The sequence below is a fragment of the Pelodiscus sinensis genome, chromosome 5, assembly GCF_049634645.1.
Source record: "Pelodiscus sinensis isolate JC-2024 chromosome 5, ASM4963464v1, whole genome shotgun sequence".
NCBI lineage: Eukaryota > Metazoa > Chordata > Testudines > Trionychidae > Pelodiscus > Pelodiscus sinensis.
This window is the reverse complement of record NC_134715.1, coordinates 6182291-6204724: the sequence shown is the minus strand read 5'-3', so window position 1 is coordinate 6204724 and position 22434 is coordinate 6182291. Positions and strand designations below refer to the sequence as shown.

At 41.9% G+C, this 22434-nt stretch overlaps 1 long non-coding RNA gene across 1 annotated transcript in view; it reads left to right on the top strand.

Annotated features, from left to right (window-relative positions):
- LOC142829515 (uncharacterized) overlaps window positions 1-22434 on the top strand; it is a 27147-nt gene extending 4713 nt beyond the window's left edge. The window contains exons 2-3 of the long non-coding RNA XR_012903953.1: window positions 2780-2910; window positions 22297-22434. This is a non-coding gene — a long non-coding RNA (uncharacterized LOC142829515). The remainder of the gene's footprint in view (window positions 1-2779; window positions 2911-22296) is intronic.

Sequence of the window (22434 nt, the reverse complement as noted above, 5' to 3'; positions counted from 1 at the left end):
CCCCAGCCAGCATAGCCAGCTCTGAGTCTGCTCCAATTCAACCTTCAAACTAAGAGCTATGCCAGGGGTTTGGCTAAAATGCCAAAATCCAGCTGTCCCTGGATGGCAGATAGCCTCTTAGGGCTGCTACTAACTGGTTAAATTCAGCCTTGAGGCTGCTGTAAGTTATGTCAGGGCAGGGGTCATTATAGAATCAGTCCCAGAATCAGGGAGCAGAAAGAAAACAACAACAACCTTGTGGCTCTCTCTCTCCCCACTGTGCCCAGCTCAGAATTTAGCCTGAGCTACCAACTTACAGATACCACCTTAAATACCACATAAAACTGGGGCAGGTTTCTTTCAGGAGTTGGACCAACATTTCCAATCCTGAGTCTAATCTCCAGGAAAACACCGAAATCCTTATTTACATTCTTAAATGAATGGGCTGGTCGTCAAAGGTGTTGAACAGTCACAGCTCATAGTATTGAGCTTGGTCCTATTTATGCAGCTGGATCAACTTTCCATGAGACAGCACATACAACAGTTTGTGAAGACACTTAGACAGATCTGTGGGGCATGTACCATATCAGAAGGGGCCAGGGTCTCTCATTCCTAGGCACATTACAACTAACCTTGTCCCCAAAGAAAGAATACACGCAATTATTTCAGAAACAAAGTATGATAACAGGAATACCACTCATCCTTAATTGTCACATGCTTATTTGCTAGGTCTATCTAAACCCATATGGTCCTCTCAGGGAGTTTGTTTTTTTAAGAACCTCTATATATTTGGAGGCATGCGGGGGACACTGATCAAATCTGAAATGTACTGTGTCTGCAATATAAGGGAATAAATTTGAAGCCGAAAGGGATTTCCTGAGTCATGCAGTCTTTCAGGCCCCATATGAGTGCAGTTATCTCACCTATCCTATTTCTGGTCCCATGATGGGACCTGTAACAATTCTCTCAGTACTGGACAAATGTCTCTGTGCCGAGTTAAATGGCACTGTGCTATTGGAAAAGCCATCTCCCAGAAGACACATAAAACCAAGGTCCTCTTTACCATTTGTGGTCATTTGTCAATCTCATGGCCCTCTTCACAGAATTATGTGTTAGTCCAGCCTCCAGTTTGGGTCATTATATGCTACTTTCCAAAGGCCTCGAGTTAGGACAGCACATGAGCATGTTAATGTGCTTTTCTGGAGAGGGGATACTTTCCCAGTCTGAGACCTAAATTTCCATTGTTGTTTCAATAAGCTCTGCTACTACTTTTCATTTTCTGTACCGCACAATTGTACAGTGTTGGTATGAGCTGTTAGAGAGCTGTCTCACTCATTGCAGAAGTGGCTGCATTTCAATGGTGTGCAAAGTGATTGCTGTATAGTTTGGCTAGCAGAGACTTTCGGAATTAAAAATGTAAGATATTGCAATCCACTGCAATATTACGCAGCACATTTTGTAATGTTTACTGTCATACTGAGGAATGATTGCATGCATAAGATGATTTCCCTATAATCATTGTTCAGGCCCTTTCATAGGAGGATGAGGCATTTCTATGATAAAATTTTACATTAGTAGTAGCTACTACTAATTTTTCTAAAAGGTATTTTAGCTTACTTATTTGAAGAACAAAAGACAAATAATATTCACAGTCTGGGAGTTTAGGCAAGAGATAATACCAGTCCCTACTAGTCTGAGACTCACATACATTCTAATACATTCTAGTCACAGAATGACATATGGTCACCACATGCGTGTTAAAAATCCAGAAATTCGTCTTTATCATTGCATCAGAGAAGAAACTGAATGCCCTGAACTGATCAGCTCATGTTGTTACTGGCACTTTTGACTTCTGTTGAAATGGTCCTCTGCTAAAAATCTGAATGGAATCATTTAACACAACAAACAAGCTGACAATGTTTGTTTCTATAGCTGAACATTGAGCCACACTTGCCTGTTATTTAACATGAGTGAATAATAATAAAATCTCACATCATCATAACATTTTAGCATTTTAATATGGTTCTGTTTCCAAGGAAAACATCCCTTTGCTGGATAACACGTAGGCACATATTTAAGTTTAAGCACATGAATCAGTCACACTGAAGTCAACAAGACTTAAGCTTGGGCATAAAGATAAATTCCTGAATTGGCACCTAACAGAGAAGGAATTACTTTTTGTGGATCAGGCGCTAGGTTGTGAGTCCGGAAATCTATCACTCAATTCCTGGTTCTTCCACAAACTCAGTGTGTGACATTAGTCGAGTCACTTAGGGTACGGCTACACTGTGGGGTTTTTTTTTTGGAAGAGGCATGCAAATAACGCTCGTATTTGCATACTTTCTTCCATTTTTTTCATGGAAGAGGCTTTTCCACCATTTGGCCCCATCTATATGGGGCCAAATGTTGGAAAAAACCCTCTTTTGAAAGCCCTCTTTTTCCTTGTAAAATGAGGTTTATAGGGGCTTTTGAAAGAGGGTTTTTTTCCCTGAGAGAATGGCGGAAAAGCCTCTTCTGGGAAAATAACAGAAGAAGGTATGCAAATGCAAATGTTATTTGCATACCTCTTCCGAAACACCCCTTCCCCCCCACAGTGTAGCTGTACCCTTAGACTCCAGTACATCACTGCATTTTAAGCACTTGCTTAACAGTATGTATGTGAGTTGTCCCATTGTTTTTAGTGGGATTATCCATGTACTCAAATGCTTTCATGGAGTTGGTCTTAAATCTGTCCATGCTTCACTTCATTATTTATAAAACGAAACACTAATACTTTTTTGGTTCTGCCTTTTCTATCCAGGGTGGCATTTTCCAAAGCACTCAGCATTGGCTTAACTCCACCTCTTCTGAAATCAAGTCCTGAAAGTCATGTAGCATCATTCAGTACATTATATTGCAAAACTCTTCGGCAGCTGCGATGCTCTAATAGAAGTAAGTAATATACAACTGGGCTAGTAAAATTGTTACAGGCATAAGAAGAACCTTGTCTCATGACAGACTGAAATGTCATGTGCTGAGTAAGATCTTCATTGGTCTCGCACCCTGAGTTTCAAAGGAGATTCAACTTCCTTTCAAGGGGGTGTCTCTATCTCTCGCTCCAGCCTGCTTCCCTTCTTGTTTGCTACGCAGCTTCACAACACCTTCCTTCGTAGTCCTCTTCCCAGCTCACCATGTGGCAGTGGCTTTCCCCCAGAGAGGGATTAATTACTGGGTCAAGATCTTTCAAAGAGCTTCCTTCCCATCCCCTTCTTGGCCACGGAAGTGCACAGCACTTATATGATGGCTACTTCAAAGTCATCTGACAAAGTGGGTCTTTGCGCATGAAAGCTTATGCTCCAGTAAATCTATTAGTCTATAAGGTGCCACAGGACTTCTCATCATTTTTGCAGATTCACTAACATGGCTACCCCTCTGATACTTATCAAAGTCATTGTTCTAGAACTGACATCTGCTAAAGTAAGGAAGTAAAGAAGGAAATAGCTATTCATCAGTGCAGACAGGGAAAAAACCCAAACAAACAAACAAAAACCCAGAATTAACCCCCCCCCCTCAAAACTACAACTCATGTGTAACCAACTAACCAAGTCCATTACTAGTTCAGGAAGAGGTTTACCAGCAGAAAATGTATTCTGTTCAGTTTAAATAAGGGTTTCTAACAGCGTTTTAAATCCTACTATTGACAATTCTGATTTTTGCCCTCTGTTTTAGCAGTGTCATGGTTAGACTAATGTAGTTTGCCTTAGGCATGTTCCCTGAAACTCCAGGGTAACATCCTATTTCAGTAGTACAAATTGCGAAATTTAGCAGATGTGGATAATTAGCTCACAGAACTGCACTGAAAAAGTTTTGAAACCACTTCTTTGTTAAGGATGATTGAAACCCCTGGAACATGACAGCAAATGAAACAACACTTTAACCCATGAATGTGCTTGTGCAAAAGGTTTGATTATTACCCTTTTTCAGTTATGTACTCCCTTCAAAGCAGGTTGTATCCATTGTACATGGGCCATCATGCTGGCTTAGTGTGGACGATATAATGTCCCAGATAGGACAAGTACACTACTGCTCAAACAAGTCTGAGAAAGGCTACTATTCTTACCTTGAAAGTACCCCAGACGAGAAGCATTGAGTTTACCTACTGGCTCTTTAAAAGGGGGAGATTGATTGCATAGGTGTGACCTCCATTTGATAATGGTGTCTCCTGATTGACAGAAAATATGAGGCTCAGGAAGTCACCAATCATTAGGCTCTGAGTTTGGGATATTCAATGGTATGAGGATGGGGTTTCTGAGGTACTGTTGAAGCACTAGGCTACATCTACATTGGCAAGATTTTGTGCAAATACTCTTCAATGCAAGAGTTTTTGCGTTAGAGTATTTGCGCAAGAGATCGTCTACACTGGCATGTGCCTTTCGCAAGAAAGCTCCAATGGCCATTTTAACCATCAGGCTTTCTTGCGCAAGAAATTCATGTTGCCTGTCTACACTGGCCTCTTGCGCAAGAACAGTTGCACAACAGGGCTTATTCCTGAGTGGGAGCATCATAGTTCTTGCGCAAGAAGCCCTGATTTCACACATTAGAATGTCAGTGTTCTTGTGCAGGAACTCCCTGCCAGTGAGGACAGGCAGCAAGTTTTTGCACAAAAGCAACTGCTTTTGTGCAAAATAATGCCAATGTAGACATAGCCCTAGAGAAGAGAGTAGAAGAATGGAGCTCAGAAGGGATGCTTAAAGAACAAATAGATGAATACATAAGATGTGGTTTGGGCACTTGGATTTACAGATCTGTGAGGGAAAAAAAGAGAGGGGGCACTGAAGGAAATGTCTGGCAGGGAGGTGAGGTGTGATCTGATCTGACCATAGAGTTACTAGAAATAATTCTGTCATGCAGATGAGCATAGGCTGCATTGCAGGCTGAACAAAACTTTCCTTCTGAATTGTTGAGGGCGTTGTTTGGCAATATCACCATTCATAGCCAGAGAGCAGTACGGCCCTGTCTGTGCTCTGAACTCAGCCCTGGCTGGCTTCCGGCTGCCTGATTCTGTAGCTGTGCTATCCATGGACTACTTACTGAAGTCAGAGAAAGTTTGTGCCAAGCACCTGTGAATCCAGGCCTGAAGAGAATTGATGGAGTCATGAAGCATGGTCCAGCTGCCCAGTTCAGACCATTTCATCTTAAAATTCACTTAATTTCTGCTCTCACATATTAAAAAACCTCCCGCCTTCCTGTCCCCAACACCCCAAGAGGAAATGTATTGAAACAAACCTACCCTTTTGTTACAGAACGCTGATATGCCATTGGCAGACAGTGACAGACCCTAAAATTCATTGAGGCCATTCCAGCCCTTCAGTACACATCAGGAAAATAACAAAAATAACTGTTCAATTGGATCAGAAAATATTTAAAGCCAAATAACTGGAACGACCTAATCCCCGAGCGTACCAGATAACACAGGTTTTACTGCATGCTTAAAATCTTGCCATACTGTACAAGCAGTGAATAAATAATAGGCCAGGGACTCTTTTGCTTTGTCTGTGTTTGATAATGCAGCTCATGGACTGAGCAGAGTTCCTGGAGAGCAGATGTTTGTATATGTACGTGTTAACTTATCTTATCAGCCTCTCATGCATCCACCAGCTGTTGGAATTAGGGGACAAATTCTATCTGATAGCTGCCGGTTTATGGAGAACTATCACCACATGCTATGGTCCAGTACACTGTGCTGCCACTTGTCAGGAGAGGGAGGGCTTAAAATGCAAGTCTTTCATTCCTTCTCTTTGGTTGAGTGTAAGGAGGTAGTTGACAGAACACAACACACACACCTGCTGTCACACACCTATACTTGGATTCAGGAGCTAAGGGAGGAGAGTGGGAAAAGAGGGTCTCCTCAGGGTCATAAGAGAAGCTAAAAGGATCTACTGTGAGTAGAGAAAGCATAAGGAGTCCAATCTGAAGCAAGTAAAGAACCATTTTTAATAGCTGTGGTGGCTGTCACACGTGTAGGACAAATATTTTGAAATGACACATCCTAGTCCTCTAGTTCTCTACCATCCTACATGAAGCAGTCTCAGAAAAATTCCCAAGCACATTCCTGAAAAAGGCAGGCTTTTTTGTGATGAATAATTACAAGAAGGAAACAAAACAATATCAAAGGGGAAATGACATATAGCTTGTATAGATCACCAAATACTGCCCATTTCACAGGATCTCCAATAAAATCCAGACTTTTTCATCTTTCCAACCTGTCCAAACAGCAAGACCAGACAATACAAAATTGTCAGACAATATGATATGGAAATGTAGGTTGGGGTAATAACAACAAAGAGGCTAAAAAGAAGGGAAGAGGAGACTGGAGCAAGTAAGGATGAGCGGGAAAGTGGAAAGGTCAAGTATAGAATGGAAATCTGTCATTCGTGCACTAGCTGAGTATTCTTTAGACAAGTTTATGAAGTAAGAGGGTCCAAAGTTCTTCAAATGAATATAATTGGGCTCTGCATTGATAAGCCATGCTTTCTTTCAGAGCTAACTTAGACAGGTCCAAATACACAGTTCTATGCTGGGCATAACCCAACACCTCCATTTTTGTAAAATCATGCATTTGGTAATCATTGCGGTCCTCCAGAAGCAAAATGTTTATGGTGGAGTTAAACCCAGTGTAGTAGGTACATAACCTAGGATGTAATTTTTGGCTAAGGTTCAATTGCTGAAACCAAGCTCTGCTTTTACTCTTATGTCCATAATCAGGAACTGCCCTGATTGTTGGACAGTTCCACAGCATACACATCAGGATTCCTTTCTCTTTAGTAAAGCACCAATGCATAATCAATGGACAAGGTTCCCCCATTTTGCACAACCTCAGTAGTGTTTAGATTTTGAATAGAATTGTTGTATCTGGTCCGAAACCCTCAGAAGCACATTAGGATTCCTTCAAGGGCTGTGATAACCCCCATTTCCAAGCTTTCACAAAGAATTCCCAGGCCATATGGAAAGCATACATAATGGACATGCACCTAGGGAGTTTATGAAGCATTTCCAAGGTTTCCAGAAGCTCTGGGCCCTCAGCAATACCAAAGCAACAGAACCAAACTGATACGTTGCCATGTTTTACAGTTGTGAGTACAGCCGCTCCACTGAAGGTGGCGGGCTACATTGTGTTTTAAGGTTAAACAAGGGACAAACCTTCATTATTGACTAACTGGGAGATTCACATGATGCCCTTGCTTAGTCACTTGTTCCAAATTATAATCTCCCCACCCAACCAATTTCAAAGTTACTCCAGACAGGTGCTTTTTCATTACAGTGACGTGGAAAATGGTACCACGCAACTAAGATTGCAGTCACCAATTGCAGTACCATATTTTTTCAAAAACATGATAGAACACTAGAACTGGAAGGGACCTCAAGAGGTCATCAGGTCCAGTCCCTGCCCTCAGAGCAAGACCAAGCACCATTTAGATCATCCCTGATAGATATCTAACCAACCTGCTCTTAAATATCTCCAGTGAAGGAGATTCCACAACCTCCCTCATCAAAAAAGAGGAACTGAAGAGACTGCAGAGAGAACTGGATGCAGTGAAGCTAGTTCAGTTTCCATACATCTGATCTTAAAATCACAAGCGCCGAATGAAATGTATCCTACAATAATCAAGGTGTTGACTGTGCAGATATTTGAGCCATTAACAATTATCTTCAAAAAGTCATAGAAGATGGGATAGACTGGAAAAGGGCAAATATGGTGCTCACCTATAAAAAAAAGGCAAACAAGAATAAACTAGGGAATTACAGACCTGTCAGCTTAAATTCAGTATGTGAAAAAATAATGGAGCAAATAATTTACCAATTAATTTACAAACACCAAAAAGATAATAAGGTGCTAAGTAACAGTGAGCATGGATTTGTCAATAACAAATCTCCATCATAGAAGATTTTAAAGAGATGGGTGGACAAACACCTGTCTAGATCCTAATCTAGATGATTCATAGTCCTACCATGAGAGTATGAGGTGGGACTAGATGACATCTAGAAGTCCCTTCCATTCCTATGATTCGCGATATAGACCAACTGCTTAGAATATCTAGGCACCTTGGCAGACTATTCATTTTATTGTAGTAAGTCTTCTCAATAAAGGTCAGGGAGAGAAGGTGACACCTATTTGTATCACTTGCTACGTGAGGGTATGTCTACACAGCAACATTATTTTGAAATAACTTAGTCCGCATCTACACAACAGGCAGTTATTTTGAAATAATGTTGAAATACTATCAAACTGGAGGACTTCTTACTCTGACTCCTGTAACCCTTATTGTACAAGGAGTAAGGGAAGTGAGAGGAAGAGCGCTCTATTTCAAAATAAATGCCTTGTAAATGCTCCCCATTTCGAAATAAACTATTTTGAAACAAGCTACGCAATGAATGTAGCTCAATTTGCATAGCTTATTTCAAGTTAAGCCCTGATGTCTAGACGTACCCTAACAGTACATGTTCTAAATGTATCTTCACTAGTTCATTAATGCTTCTTGGTGCTTTTCTAGCTAGATAATCGCATCCATTTGATCATCGCATCTATCTGATCGCATCCATATGCCGATGGGAATTTCATTGAGAAAAAGCCCCAGGATATGGCTATGGAGAGATTTCCAATAGTTCCAATTTTTCCTAATTTATTTTGTAACCAGCTATTGCTCCAAATTTTTGAATTTACAGTTGGAGGGCTGGAATAGTTTCTGGGTTTTGGTTATTTATCAAAGGGCATCATCTGCATAGAACATCAGTTGATAGACTCTAGAAAGAACTTATATGCATTTTATATCGGGATAAGCCCATAAGGTATTGTCAAATTAAAAAAGAAGACAGATAGCTGGCACTAATGTTCCCAGGCCACTCAGGAGAAATTCAAATGCCGTGCAGCTGATCAGCAGAAAGCCCACAGCTAGATTTGTGTTTCTATTGATGGTGCACATTTGCACATACCTTGGAGTACACAGGCCTGAGGATGGGGGACAAAAAGGGCAGTTGTCCCAGGGCATGCAGCGGTGGTAATTGGAGCCCCAGGCTCATTTGAGTCGCCACTGGAGCACTGCAGCTCCATGTGGCTCTGATAGCTTGAGGGAGGCAGCAGGGAAAATGTTGTGGTCAGGTGGCAATAAGGGCTGGCTGCCCAGCGCTGCCCCTTCCAACTTGAGGCTCTGCCCCATCTAAGGGGGCATGGAGCTAGTCCCTCCACACCTTGCCCTGGGCCCCACAGTGGCTGTCAGCCCCGCTGGGTGCACATACAAATTTTATTCCATACATAAATGAAAAAAATCCTCACCTGGATGGAAAAGATGAGAGAGAAGATTGGTAGGCACCCTTGCCCAACACCTTGAAAGAGGCTGAAAGTCCAGACATTTTACAAAAATGATTCTATCCCATCTCTAAAACAAAAATGTTGAGAACTGAAATAAGAATGAGACATGAAGATGTCACTTGCGGCCCAGCTCAGTGTAACTCCAATGACCTTCCATTTGCCATGTTCATTGGAGGTGGAGCTGGAGATAATTTTAACATTACCCTGGAAGAAATCTGGGCTCCAACACCATTTCTCAACAATGCAACATACTAGAGAGGGGTGCAACCCTTGCTTCACAAGCATTGCACAACAGCACAGACGTGTTTGAATTTAGTTGGCTAGTTTATCTGCTCTCAGACAATAAGCAGGATATTTTACTGCTGCAGGGTCACCTCACATGTCAGTAGGAGTCATACAGACAGATATTGTTTCTCATCTACGTCAAAGTTCTCAGCCCACAGGCACAATGCATAATTGGAGCATCTTTCTTCTGGAGTCATTTGGCTCCATGTGTCAGTATTGGCAAGGATCCGTAGACAGCAGGCGAGAGTACTACGTATATATCATCTACCAAGAATCTCAGTGTTAATCATGGATAGGGACAACCGCCACTGGGGTGCTGTCCCTGCTCCCCACATTATACTCTTTCCTACAAAAACCTCACTTCCAGCAATAATTAAATACAAGTTGCCAATTCCTTGTGCCATCTGAAATGACTTCAAAGGTCTGTGGCGCCCCTCCCCCGCCTCACAGGCACAAGTTTTGAAATACACTTTTATGACATTGCTGAGACAGCAGTCAAACAGCCAGTCAATGAATGGTCTGACATTTCCTGAGTGATTCATCGGCATTTGGAGAGAGGGTTTTTTTTCCATTCGCTGGTGCCAAACTAGTCTTTATGTTCATGCGTTGCCATAAAAGATAACATCCTGTTTCATCTTGTTAAAGAAAGGATGGACAGCACTGAGATTCAGATGCAGGGAAGCTTGTAAAAGTTCAATTAAGTCTATTCCTATTCACCACAGCCCATAAGCATATGCTTAACTTTAAGCTCACACATGTATACTTGGTTCAAATCAGGGCCTTAAAGTTGAAAGAAGAAGTCAGAGCTCACAATTAGTAACAGCCTTCAGACTTCGACTGTGGCCATGTTTCTCAGATGTGCTTTCTTTGGCAATCTCCTTTAATTACTGAAGAGCACCATGAAGTGTTACTGCAACTTGCTGAACAAAATGTACCCAACCACAGGAAAGAATCTGTTGCACCAACTTGACTGTGCACAGAGTATGTTTCTGTCACTTTATTTGTTCTGCTTTGTGGCCTTGGCAGAGGAAAGGGAGGCTGAGGGTGGCTGGCAGGGCTGCTTGTGGTAACAAGTTGCATTTATGCATCCAAGGAACTCAAATGAATTTAGTTTCACGTCTCTCTGTATTGATAACATGAATATCCCACTTTTTTTAGATTAAGAAACTGAGGCACAGAACATATGCTCAAGATTTTCCAACAGTGGTTTATAACTCTGGGGGCCTATATTTTTGGGTGCTCATCTTGAACTCTCTGGAAGGGCCCACTGTTCACAAATAACAGAATGCCAGCCCTAAGAAAATCAGGGCATGTGGAAGGGTACGGAAACACTGCGGCACCCCAAATCACTCATGGTTTTGAGGGATCTGGCTCTGTGTGCCTTGCCTGACCTCACACAGACAGGGGAGAACATGAACAGGAGGAGGACAGGACAGAAAAACTCAATGCCGCCCATCTAGAACTGGCAGGAGACCTTGGCTCTGATGTACCGCAGCTTCTCTTTGCTGAAGCAGCTAAATTATTTTGCTCAACTCTAACCTGTAAAGAGCCCAGTGACACCTCCTGAAAAGGGTTCTCTGAGTGGGTCAGAGAAATAGCGATAACCTATCATTAAAACACGCCCCCCCCCCACCAGTTCTCCTCTTTTTAAACCAAAGGACTCCCACACAGCCTCTCAGATGATCGCACAGGAGGAGAGAGGCAGTATCCTAGGTAAGCAGATACCAACAGCAGTGAGGACTTTATTGGTTAAAAACCAACACTTAAAACAGTTTGGCAGGCACTGTGGCTCCCGGAGTGTTGTTGTTGCATGCTCTCCATGGTGTGATCCATTTAAAAAGTGCACAGGGGCTTTCAATACAAGCTTCAGGTTAGGAAGTATCTCACCATGCTGCCTCTGGGAGGGTGCAGTACAACAAACTAAAGCAGCAGGCACCAGGGCCTAGACCATCATAGTGAGGTGCACGTCGGTCTTCTCTCCAGGTGCCGGTGAAGAAAAGCATTCGAGGCCACTGCCTACAGGAGCCCCCCAAGTCAGCTAGTACACCTAACCCAGGAACACATGGCAAATGCACTTCCTCAGTCGTGTTTGCTCCGTACCAGTGCCCCAGCTCTTCTGGGGCGCAGATGGCTGTTACCACAAAGAGGCAGTTGTGAGAATGCATACACTCTGGGGATTTGCTTTGGGCTTGATCACAAGCCCATTCATTCATTCCTATGAAAAAGAACTTTCCTTCACTGTGGCTAAGCTCAGGGATTCGGTGACATATGTTCAGACCTCAGCAAGTGGAGATGGAACCACTCTGATCTCTCTGTGCCTTGTTCTCCAGGAGCTCCCAGGAAGCAGAGCTAGGCAATTGCTCATTCACTACAATGGCTACAGCGTTTCATTTGATTTCTCCACAGGAAGCTCTTAGGAGGGGACAGGCCCTGATCCTATACCACTGATGTCAGTGGGAGCTTGTGCAATTGGCTACAATGTACCAGAATCAGGCCCATAGTGAGGAGATCTAGGTTGCAAAGTCATCAGGAGCCCGATAACATGCAACGTTCTCTCTCTATGGTGATGTCCTGGATTGTGACAGAGGGCAGGGAGTGAACAGGTGAGCCTGCACTCTGATCACTTAGATGCCAGTAAGTTCCCCAGAGAAACTGGATAGAATAATTAGATTGGCCCTTTATCAGACTTGGGCCGGTGAGCTAAAAGGCTGGTGGGTTGGGTGGGATAAAGGTGCACAGGAAGGCAAGCTTCAGGCCAAGAGGATGGTGGGTAGGAAAGAGGAAAAAAAAGAAAGAAGGAAATGAATGAAAGAGGTAACAGGCTTAGTTGAAATCAGTCAGACAGAGGCCTCATTTCTTCCCCTCAGATCCTGAGGAGAGTGTTTAAAGTACAGACAATATTGTAAACAGATTGTTGCTCATGGGCTCCCGTGGCATTGGTGGCACTGTGAATGCATGACTAGAGGAGTCTGCACAATTTCTGCAGGGCAAGCGGCGTGAGTGATGATGAGTCCTGTTATGGGGCTCTTTAATGACTAGGAACAGTAAAGACCTGGGTTCACGTTTCATAGGAAGAAAATCAACTCATTTTGCTTGAGGTAGGATAGAGCTCCCATGATGAGAAACACTCCTCGCTATATTGGAAGCTGTGTTGAAGAGCAGCATCTTTTGAGCTACTAGTCCTGGTCAGGTGGTCGATAAGTCCTTAGTTCGAATTAACTGTTACACCTCATGAGGACTTAAGGACTTAGTTCAACCATATAACTTCCATAGGAGCCCTTCATCTTGTGCCCAAGGAAGGATCGAGAGGCCTAGTTTTAATTTATCAGAACAGCATCTATTATATAAGTTCCTGTCTGGATTCATTTAGCATATAAGTCCCACAGGCCTCTCTCCAGCAGACTCGCTGGTCACATGCAATGGTGATAGTTGCTTTTTCTAACTACTGGATTTTTTTTAGCTCATCGGCGTACATTTACGCGCAGGTGGTCTAAGGATTAGGACAAAGTCACACCCATGCATTAAGAAGTATTATTAAATAGCCCAGGGCATGTGTAAGCACTTGATGCCACCTGTCAGGTATACAGTGCATCGTGGTAGTCATTTTGCAAAGATATTTTCATTCCTCCTAGAGAAGAGCCCATATGAAAGTCCTGGATCCAAACACCCCAAACGATGGGGAAATTCAGATCTGGAATCTAGTCTCTGTGTTGTGTCCCAAGAATGGCTGTAAGCAGACGTGCTTCAGAGGGCAAGTCACGGAGGATTGTGCAAGGTTACAGTAGCGTGTGGAAAGTTATTTCTTCAACACGGGTGTGATGCAATCCATCAAGCACAGCGGGCACAGCACTGTTATTGTCATTTATTTCTGCTGTGGCAGCCCCTGGAATCTCTAGTCAGGATAAGGTCCCTGATGTTCTGGGTATTGATGAACTGTTCATCTTCAAGTCTGACACAATCAACTCTGGATTAAACAAAGACTGTGAATGGCTTGCTAACTACAAAAGCAGCTTCTCCTCTTTTGGAATGCACACCTCCAGATCAGCTACTAGAAGTAGGCCTCATCCTCTCTGATTGGATCCACCTTGTCATCTCCAGCCTGATTCTGGCCTGCATATTTATACCTGCTTCTGGAAATTTCCACTACATGCATCTGACGAAGTGGGTCTTTGCCCACAAAAGCTTATGCTCCAACACTTCAGTTAGTCTATAAGGTGCCACAGGACTTCTCAGTCTTGACTGAACCCTTATCATAGTACCCAAGTACTGATCAATGTAAATACACATGTATTCATGTAAATACACATGTATTCAATTCTCTTCTCAGAAAACGTTCACAGCATCATGGACATAGACAGAAATCCTCTCATCTACAAGTGAAAGCAGAATCTGGCCTACTACGCCTATTCCCATTGTTGTCTTGAGCTACCACTATTCATGCAGACAGCTTGAACAGAGGCGTCAGTTGCCACCAATGAGATTATCATTGATAACTATGCCCTGATTTCAAGTGCAGAAAGGAGGAGTACAATATTTGAGGAGGTTGATGTGCAATACAATTACAAGATATAAGGAAGAGATTCAGTCCGCAAGCTCATGTCCATTGTTGGGAACAGGAAGAACAAACAGAGCTGGGCTTCCCATAAAGTGATACACTTATTAGTAACAGTTCATGGATACAAGAATACCTCCTGCATGTGAGATTTTTCATACAGGAATTTTTTTTTAAATCAAAATTAACCTAAGGTTGTTGACCAGGTATAGAGCAAGCACTGTTAATCCTTCTGTTATTTTCTTGATATATCATGCTAAATTTCTTTGATGCTTTACATTATAGATTTTAGTATGCAGAGCCTTAGACTGCCTCACTGTAAATCAGAATTACTTTGCACATCAAAACCTCAAGCCAGTCTTATAGCTTAAAACAGCTTGACAGTCTTTCGTGGAAGATTTGCCAATTACATATAATATTCCATTTTAGATGAATAACCCACAGACGTGTCAACAGTTGATTGTTTGAGGACTGTATTTGGTCTTAGGAGAAAAATTCCTGAACTATCTGAATCTTACTCTTTACCATGTGTCTAATTTCATAAAGACTTAACAGGGAGGCAACAAATTATTCCCTCAAAACATATTTGTTTATTTTCCCCTTTGTGACATCTAGGCTATGTCTACACTACAAGTTTTTTTGCACAAAACTGGCTGGTTTTGCACAAAAACTGGTGGAGCGTCCACACCTCAAGCGCGTTTTTGCACAAAAAAACCCCCAAACCAAAAAACCAGTACATCGACAGGATAGAGGGCTTTTGCTGGTAGAGTTATTTCTCTCCCCATGAGGCATAACTCCTTTTTGTGTACAGCTCTTGCACAAAAAGGCATGTGTCGACGCTCCGCAGAGGTTTCCTATCAGAAAAAACACAGGTGCTCTGATGAACATTCTGTTAATGGCAATCAGAGCTTTCTTGTGCAAGAGCATTCATGCAGTGTGGAAGCTCTCTTGCGCAAAAGCACATCACCTCAAAAGTGCATTGCAAAAGTGTGGACATGCTTATGTGCAAGAAGTTTTTGCAGAAGATCTCTTCTGCAAAAAACTTCTTGTGCAAAAACCCTGTAGTGTAGACAATGCCCTAGAGTCTGTGACTGAATGCCAATTGTTACTCAGCAACTAGGGAAATGTCTTCTTCCAGCCTGTGCTACTGAGTGGAGCCTGTTGTTGGTCACATTTCATTCTTTTGCTTTCATTTTCACACACTGCACACTCGGATACTAACAAATAATTAAGAAGGCAGATTCTGTTCCAAGAGGATACTGCAGCCAGCCATAGCTGCTGGTAGAGTGACAGCGCTGAACTGTGCACCTTCACAGTGGGGGTATTCACACCATGTGATAAAGAGTCAATTGGCTCTTTCAGTCATGAATATTTATTGTCAGAAGTAAATGGTGAATATAAAATATCTCCTCTGCACTGCCTCAGTATGTGGTGTTGGATTAATCTAGGATCACATTTGGCCCTTTAAGTTTCTAATGGGTACAAGTTCTGTTATTTATGCTGTACTGTAATAAAATCCAGGAGTCTGTGTATGTCAGCTATGTTAGTAACTATGTTACATCTTACACCAGCGAGGAGAGCTTTGAAAATTAATCAAAAAGGTGCAAAGAATGAGGTGGGGACTGAATGCACAAGGCATGTCCTGCTCATTTTGTAACACAAGCTGGAAGGAAATTTTTTCAGCGTTACTAGCTCAACTTTGGCAACCATTCACTAACCAAGAATCCAGAGACAGCATTAACTTACCTTCACTGGGGGAAGTGAGCAAATCAACTTCTGGGGAGTAATGACAATGCCCGGCTGTCGCGATCATTTTGCATGCAACATGGTTGAAAACGAAGACCTTGAACTACTGTAGTTGGTTCAGGATCACAGAATGAGACAATTCACTGTTTGTAATGCTTTCCAAAGAGACCTTCATTGTTGAGAAAAAATATACTTTGAAATCTCTAAAATACCCTGATCCTCCTGGAGGCAGCTTCAGTTTTGGCAATGGAATTTTAGGGGGAAGAATAGAAAAGTAGCTATCCTAGGGGAGTATCATGGTACAGTAAAAGGGGTAATAGGCCCAGGATCTTTAATGTACTATAAGGTTCAGATTCAGAATCAAGGCTTAAGTACATGACACCGCTAAAGCCAAATGTGACCCATTTATTGTTTCCCAGACACAGAAGGTCAAGAAAGCTACTGCAGGGAGGCTATTCGACAAATAGGTTGAGAATCTGATGTGGAAGGCAGCTTAGGTGAAAGTGATCATGAAATGACAAGTGTTCATGATTCTAAGCAATGGTAGGAGGAAGTTAATCAAATTAAACACAATGGATTTCAAAGAGGCAGATCTTTAGCAAACTCAGAGAGTGGCTGTAAAGCAAGTCCAAGGGGGAAAAACAGTTCAAAGTATTTATTACAGGCACAAGTGCAAATTATAATATTGTGTAGGAAAGATAAGTAGTATGGCAAGAGATGTCCCTAGAATAATCAGGGGGTCATCAATGATCTAACAACAACAACAGCTGCCACTACCACCACCATCATCCTACATAAAGTAAAATCTAGGTCAAATTATAAAAGATGAAAGTAAATAATACAACAACAAATATGTGCAAAAATAGAAAGGCCAAAGGCTCAAAACAAGATCAAACTAGCTAGAGACATAACAAGTAACAAGAAAGCATTCTACCAATATATTAGAAGCATGAGGAAGACCAAGGACAGAGTAGTATTGAAAAAAAAAAAGCCATCCACAACCAAACATTGTTCTGGGATGTATTTTCAGATCTGCAGCCCCGGATCCTTAAAATTCCTTCTGTGCCCGTGAGATGGGTGAATCCCATCGAATACAGACTTCTTGTTAAAATGTCACCACCATTCTGAAGGTCAGGAAGATTTATATAGCCCTAGGACTTTTATGTAGGTTTGATATTAATTGTGGATTCTATTTCCCCAGTGATTGCAATATCTGTAGCTCTATCACTTCTTCAGTGTTACCAAGTTTATTACGGATGCTTTCTCCCCCTGTTATGAGCACACTTTTATTCTCAACTGACACTTTCCAAAGGACTCCTCCTTACGGCTAATCAGTTGGACACTATTTCTTCCTGTTAATCAAGAGTTAACACTATCCTGGACTATTCTCTCACAAAAATGCAGTAGTCTCAAGAAGGCTTGCAAAACCTGAAGAAAGACCTTATTCCCTCTACCATGCTTTTTATAATATACCAGAGAAGTGGCTGATTCTCATGGTTCCACTAAGGATTCCTTAATTAAGCTGGATCCATATTTACATACTATTTAAGCACTGCTGTCCACTTTTATAACCAGGTCTCAGAGAAATATTAATGGAAGGAAAAAGAGGTGCTTATTATTATTATTTTTTAATTACAATATTCAGTGGGGGTGCTTCATGGCCAATTCTGCTGTCAAGTACACAAATATGAAACTAGAATAAATCCACTGAAGTCAAACACTTTACAGATTTTTTCTCCAGTCCTCCTTTGTTTTAAATCTTGAGAAGCAAACAGAGAAAGAGAGAAAAAATCCAGAGAAACAATGGAGCAAAAATTATGGGAAAAAATCCAGTTTTCAAACTTAGACCAAATAATAACATTTAGCTCTTATATAGCGCTTCACATTAGTAGATTCCAAAGTGCTTTACAAAGGAAGTCAGTATTATTTTCTCCATTTTGCAGATGGAGAAATTGAGGCATGGGGCTAAGAAGTGATGTGCCCAATGTCACGCACAAATTTCCGAGAAATCTTTATCTTGTCTGCTGAGAGCATCTTACTGAGATACAGGTGACCTGAACATGAAGAGAACTACTGATCTATATGCCTAAAGGCAGAGGTGAAATGCAATACAAATTGACCTCTCAGGAAAGCCAAATGAAAGTAATGAAAGGCCAGCAGAACTGAATGATCTGCACAGAACACAACACGTATGGAAAAAACAACTGAAACCATTGCTTTCGTGTGCTGCTGTTTTATTGGGTAAGTGAGATGCTTTTAGCCCTCCTTGAACAAACAGGAAACGACTGAAGAATCAACTGACACCACCTGGGATTCTGGAGGATCCAAGTCAGCTGGGAAGACCTGGGTTCTGCTGAATTTGAAGTGAAGATGATTGTGTTATATGGAGATAATGATCCATGGTTATGTTGGTTTTGGATTTCTCAAAAAAAAAAAAAAATGTTACAGGCCAGACAGTACAGCATCAGGCATTCAAAAGGCTAGACACTTTGATTAAAGACTACACTCATGCATGTGCTTTATCCATGTTCAGAAGTCCCATTCACTTCAGTCTTGTTGTCCTATGGGACTTAAGAATGTGTTTAAAAACTGTCCTGTGTAAGGCAGGATTCCTAACTCAGGATCATAATCTTGTAGAAGACAAGAATAATACTGAATTGAAGACTGGAATATCTTCCCAGACTTGAGATCAGCAATAGTTGGGAATTGCCAAAGTCCAATACCCACAAAATAAGGAAATTCAGAGTCTAGGTTAGGAGTTTGCTTTGCAGTTTAGCTCACATCAGTACTGCCCCAGGTATATTTGTATTAAAACAAGACAAGGTTTCAACCTTCATTCAGATGAATGGCTATAATAAGGACTTTGAATGCCCTTTGGTTTATTGCAAACCTCTGACATGAGCCAACTGTTTCTGGTAAACTGATAAGTAAACTGATGTTCTCAGATTACAGCAATTCCACCTGTCAGGAAGTGAGCAAACTCCAGGGTGGGGCAAGAGAAACAGTTTATGGCTGTGGTATTGTTTCAGTCTTGTTTTACATCCATAACAAAATGAAGATTTAAGATAACAGAGGGCATCTTTAATTCAAAGGATGCCTATGATAATAGCCAGGCTGGAAACGCTCTCTGTGGGCTGGACTCATATAGGGGGCAAAAGAGCTGAAACTGAGTGTTGGGATAGATAGGACTCAGGGCTATCTTGAAACTACTGCTCATAATGTCACTGCATTCCACACAAGGTTATCTGCATGTTTGAGCCAGCCCATGAAAGCATGAAAACTTCAAAGACCATTATACGGAGATGGGCCAATGGACTGTTCTATGTATGTGTGTGTTCCTGGCTTTCTGGGTGGGTCCCCCTGTGGAATCTCAAATCACTGGGTAGTGACTAATGCAAAATCCCAAAGCCATCTATGCAGACACCCCTCTGAGGCTTGGATCCCTTGAGGGAAAGGGGAGAGAACTAGTTTCACTTGTTTTCAAGAGGCCTGGAGACAAAAGATTTCCAAGTATCAAGACTGAGTTTAAATGGACTCCGAAGCTTTCCTTTTGACTCAAAAAGCAGACTTGATCTTTTGTCCAAGGGTGGATCCAACCTTGTTGGATTTTGGGAAGGGCTTTGATATGCCAGACTCCCCAGTTTGAATGATGGGTGACTTCTTGTATAATGAATCTGTATTTAGACATTTCTATTGTTTTATATGTTTTTCCTCTGTGCATTGATCTTTAAAAGTACTCTGCCTTGGAAGAGTTGTGTGATCACTGATAACTGCTAGCAATCCCTGGTCATAGCCTTTAGAGCAAAAACAAAATTCAGGGGCGGATGTTAGTCAGACTTGCTGGGGAGAATCACAGTGTGATCCGGGGGACTTCAAGCCTAATTCCCTGGTCTTGAGAGAGAAGGACTTGGGTCCTTGCCCAGAGAGGGGAGTGACAGCTGGAAGCCTGAAATCTGAGAAGGCATTCCTTGAGCAGACCACAAACAAGGTCAAAGATGCATCTAAATGTCTCAGTTTTAGGGAGTTTTCTTAAAAGCTGAGGCAACATTCCTTTCTACAGTTAGGGATGGAAAGCTGAGAGAAATAGAGAATATCCATAATTATGGCCAAAGTTGGAAGCAAGATTCAAATGGGTGTCAAGAGCAACTGCAACCACATTGCATGGGGTTGTCTCCTCAAATGCCAATTCGACAGTTGGGTAAAGAAAACAAATTAGACAACAGAAATGAGAGGTAGAACTGAGCAGAAGAAAGGATGGGGATAGCAGAGGATGAGTGGGGGCTGTCAGAACCTCCAGAAACCCCCCTGTGGGACCAAGAAGATATTTGGTTTGGATTCCTTTGATGCAAATTTATTTGTAGTCAAAACAGCCTGAGGTAAGACCTTACCTGTGTATGGGTTGGCAAACATGAGATCCGTACTGTACACAAATCAGTGTGCATTTCCTAAGTTTGCGGAGAGAAGAGTCTTTCTCTGATCTGCCAGGTGGTTCCAAGAGCAATCTGGAAAATAACTAAAATCCCAAATTAGATGGTAAAGTCTCCTTTTCTATATATTTTTGGAGCATCCTATGATGAAGTGGAAAATGTAAAGATAGTGAAGTGGTCCTGAGTTTTTAAATCTAGTATTGTGGCCTTTGAACAAGGACAGTGCATTTGGCCTTCCTATGCAAAGCATACCCCAAAATAACAATTCTTCTGGGATGCCATCCATCATACATCTCAAGAGGAATTCCTCAGAGAACTTGCTGAAATTATAAACCGTGAATTCCATTTGAGTTTGTTATTCTTGGGGATGATTAGTATGTAGAACTAATTGCTACAGGAAGTAGTAATGGCCAAGGATTTAGCAAGATTCAAGGAGGATTGCAAATTGATATGAATAACAAAAACAAAAAAAAATCAGAAGCTACAATAGTTGACAATTTTTGGAAGGGTTATTAAGCCTCATGGTTCAGCACTGCTAGCTAATCTCTAGCTAGTGGTGATCAGAAGAAAGACCTAATACGTGAGAATAAATCCCCCATCTGTCCAACTGTGGGGCTTTCACACCATCTTCTGAAGCATCTGGCAGCTGGGCACTGTCTGATAGGACTCAATGGGCCTGAGGTAGAATCTAGTCTGGCAACTCCTGTATACTGTTTTGGGGCTTTGTTATGGAAGTTTTGAACTGCTATGATCCTTGTCTCAAACAACTCTCTTTGAAGTGTTGGGAATTTATTAACGCCTGCTTCTTTAAACACAACTGTCATCACCAATGGACCACGCTTTTATGGTTTAAATTAAGAAAGGCCGATGATGCTTCTGTTCAAGAGGCCACTCCTAGACTCAGCTGTTTTACATGCAGGCCCAATTTTTCAAATTGGGAAGTGCATTTCTGCACACGATTACCTGCACATTCTGGTTGTGGAGCATTATTACAAAACAAGTGACAGAGCCGATTATTCACACAAACTGAGAAAGAATTTACATGCAGCAAACCCATTCAATAAGCATGTTATGTGTGTGATAGTACATGAAAAACTGCACACGTAAAGGATTGGGCACACAACTTTATGTGTGCACAAACTGAGATCAGAGGGTATGTCTACACTACCCTCCTAGTTCGAACTAGGAGGGTAATGTAGGCATACCGCACTTGCAAATGAAGCCCGGGATGGAACGAGGTGGAACGAGGTGGAACGAGGTGTACCGGTAGTTCGGAATACGAAGCCTAGTCCGAACTACCTAGTTCGAGCCCCGTGTAGCCGCGCTGCACGGGGTTCGAACCAGTGGGGTTTTAAAAATGGCGGCTCCCCGCTTATGCAAATGAAGCCCGGGAAATTCAAATCCCGGGCTTCATTTGCAAGTGCGGTATGCCTACATTACCCCGTTAGTTCGAACTAGCGGGGTAGTGTAGACATACCCAGATTGGCACCGATTTAATGGTGACACTTATAAACCAGTTTTAACTTGATTTAATTTGTCCAAGGTCTTAGAAAGAGCAACTGTTGTGTATTTTGTGAACATCTAGCCAGTATATGATTGAATCCTGACTGAATTCTTACATGGTTACTGTAGAGAGAGAGACAGTGCTACTTTGTATCAGGTATAAATAATCTCCTACCTTCCTCTGCTGCCCTGTCTTTTATGCCTAACCAGGAGTTTGAGAATTGCTTCTACTTCAATGGTTTTAAAGAAACCTTCCAGTGCACATGTTCAAGGACAAGAACCTCAGGCCCTGACGATGCAAGACAATGAGTGCTTTATTTAGATCAGGATAGTCATGCTTGTAAAAATGACAGATAATTACGCTACTGAGTTCTAATGTGTGGTTTGTAGGTTGTTGAAATTTGATAATTCCACACACAGAATTCCTTTCTAATAATGTCTTTCTCTTAATCCTTTAGAAAATACTAATTGGTTTAAGAGTGTGGACTTCACTTAAGCAACACACATTTGGGTTTGCAAAATCAGCTGATTGCTCAGGTGAACTGTGGATCTGCAGCCAACTCCTAAAAGATTGTCATCCATATATCACTTCAGAC